This window comes from Rhipicephalus microplus, chromosome 8 (assembly GCF_043290135.1).
Source record: "Rhipicephalus microplus isolate Deutch F79 chromosome 8, USDA_Rmic, whole genome shotgun sequence".
NCBI classification, from domain to species: Eukaryota; Metazoa; Arthropoda; class Arachnida; order Ixodida; family Ixodidae; genus Rhipicephalus; species Rhipicephalus microplus.
Genome location: NC_134707.1, coordinates 6,204,140 through 6,207,128, shown reverse-complemented (window position 1 = coordinate 6,207,128; position 2,989 = coordinate 6,204,140).

The following is a 2,989-nucleotide window of genomic DNA, read 5'->3' as shown; positions in this document are numbered from 1 at the left end:
AGAGTGGAGAGGAGGACGCGTCTGCGGGGTTCACTATTCCTTCGGCAGGGACGCCAGCAAGAAAGCTAGTCATGGGAAAGAGGAGGCGTCCTTCTGACGGCCGGAGGCGTTGGCCGCCTCTGGATTGCGACGGATTTCCGCGACATCGCCGCAGAAACTCGAGCGGCGCGCTCGTAGGCAACGATGCACGCGCATGCAGGCTTCTTGTTTTGCGGCCTTTGCAGCAGCGTGTCTTTGAACGGGATGCTCGTGCTCTTCATAGTTACCTGAGCTGCGTCCAGTGCAAAGCCAGCAACAAGCTTTTTTCCCACAAGACCTATATTTTGAGACCAGACCCTCAGATGCCTCATAAACGCGAAAAATGGCGCAAAAAGATTCTAATTTTGTCCTCATACGACGTCTCATGACGTCACAAGTCACCAAAAATTTTGACACCATCATGACGTCACATAACAAGACGAAGACGGCATCACAAGACACCTTTGCTTGGTGACAGATGGGTCGATCCCGGAGGCATCACAATACCACGTGAGGTACTGAACGCTTCTGAAAGTTCGGATGCCTTCTATCTCCGAGGCAGTGGAAAAATTCGGCAGATCTCACGTTATGTGAAGCATCCACGTGCAAGCTGACTGTTGTAATTTTTTATTGAGCGAAACGTTGCGAAGTTCAGCTAATGATTTGTAGAAATGCACGCACAGATATACGTTCGACAGACGCATATGTTTTATATCACCGGTTTACAGTTGCGTAACTATGCCAACAGTAACATAACAACACCAGAAGCGATGAGCTGATATGAAACGCTGCTGCTCGCGAGCATGGTAGTCCTGGAAACTGCTACAAAAATAAACCTAAACGTGACGGCTGCCTCGTAGGAGACATATGTAATGTTTTGATTGATATGTGGAGTTTAACGTCCCAAAACCACCGTGTGATTATGAGAGACGCCGTAGAGGAGGGCTCCGCAAATGTCGATCACCTAGGGTTCTTCAACGTGCACCCAAATCTGGGCAAACGGGCCTACAACATTTCCGCCTCCATCGGAAATGCAGCCGGGATTCGAAGCCGCGACCTGCGGGTCAGCAGCCGAGTACCTTAGCCACTAGACCACCGCGGCGGGGCTATGTGTAATGTTTATAAAATTGGAAAGCCAGCACTGCAACCTCAATTGGCGTTACACGAATATTCGGGTTTATTAGAAACGTAGTTCCTAGACCTGGGGTGGCTCTGTGGTAGAATACTTGATTTCTACGCAGAATGCTGGGGCTCGATTCCTGCTGGGACAATGGCATTTATTCTTTTCATACGTATGGTCAACGCTGCCGATGGCTGTCTTTTTTTAACAATCAAGCGTTAAAATTACCCATGTCTCTTCTCGTCGTTCCTGGGTATATTTAAACTGCCAGCTACCTTTGGCACATACCCGCCATCGGGTATGTGCCACATGTCTGGCAGAAAGGGTTTGACGACGTACGCGACGAAATTGTCATTCACGTCAACCAGTCCTATTGGTCAAACCATTTGTTAAGCTGTTGTAACGCCGTTACAGGTAACGCCTTACTTTTATCGTAACTTAGTAACGCACTCGTTTTCATTTTAGAACTTTAAAGGACCCGTAAACCATTTCCTATTTATTTTCAAGCATTTCAAGCAAACGCGCGCATTGTGTGCAGAATGCCGTCGCCATTTTGATTGAGTGATTCAGGAAAGGAGGGAAAAAGGCACCTAATTTCAGCCTGCTTCTTGGGCGGCACGGCACAGTCAACGATTCTGCACGTGGCAGTGCTACGAGTCGCCTGCTGCAGAAATTAGGCGTCTTTTCCTTCTTCTAATCACAACCACCACCACCACCACAAATTCCAAGAAACGATACCTCCTCCATTCGGGCCTCCGCGTGACGCGCCGTGGCCCACAAGTCTGGCACGCCGAGTTTGGGCACTGCGCCGTGTCGCCCAAGAGGCTGACAGAAATTAGGTGCCTCCTACCTCCTTCGAGAATCACTCAACTGTTAACAACACTTAGCCAAATATGCCAAATATGCTGTCGAGCAATGGGATTGTATAAACTTTTATTTGGTTTTCCCAAACACAGATCACTGTGTTGCGGGCAGCTCCCACGTGGGGACTGAGATGCCAAGCTCCTCAGCCGCCTCGCGGGCTTGGTGGACAGCCCAGAGCTGATCTGCCAAGAGCCTACGACTTCCGGTCAGTCTGAAAGCAGCTGTCCACGCTGCTTGTTGTTGTTCATCGTGTTGCTCGCGTTCGGGTAACACGTGCGGGGCACGGCATGTCCACGTACGGGTCCATCGCGTTGGCAATCTTTTGAAGGCATGGGCGCTGCGCGGGTTCTTTACTGACACGATTACGGCAGCCACAGTTCGCCAACAAGCACGCGACTGACGGAGTCGATGGTGGGAGTCGCGGCAAACAAAAGTAGACGGTGTTTCAAGCAGCGCGTCAGCGATGACGTATGCCACGCAAGACTCGGCGAGAGGGCAAAGCGGCGTGGGAGAGGGCACCAGCGGAGGGAATCGCAGGAGAGAGCAAAATGTGCGGTCATCACGGTTTCGATAATCAAATGCGTCTAACTCGGCTATTACTGCACCGTTTCGCAAATTCTCACGGCTCCGTCTTCGTCGTACGGTCGTGCACAATTTCCCCACAACTGAATTTCGATCTGTGGGTGGTTTACAAGCTCTTTCACGGGTAACGTACTTACGTTACATTTTTTCGGTAACGTGTGGTGTCACGTTACTCGTTACTTTTTCATCGTGTAGAGGCTATTTTGTCAGAGCTCGACCCGATTAACTCTTTTGTCGAAGCGTTGGTCAGCTGCCCGCCTACAGGTTCTGACAAAGAAAGTGAGGGTAGAATCGTTTTTTTTTTCTAAAGAAATTCCGCATGAAATTCCTGAAACGCCCCACTCCGTGTGGGGAGTTTGGGGCCATCGCCACACAACGCTTCAAGAAAACTGCGGAATCCGCCGT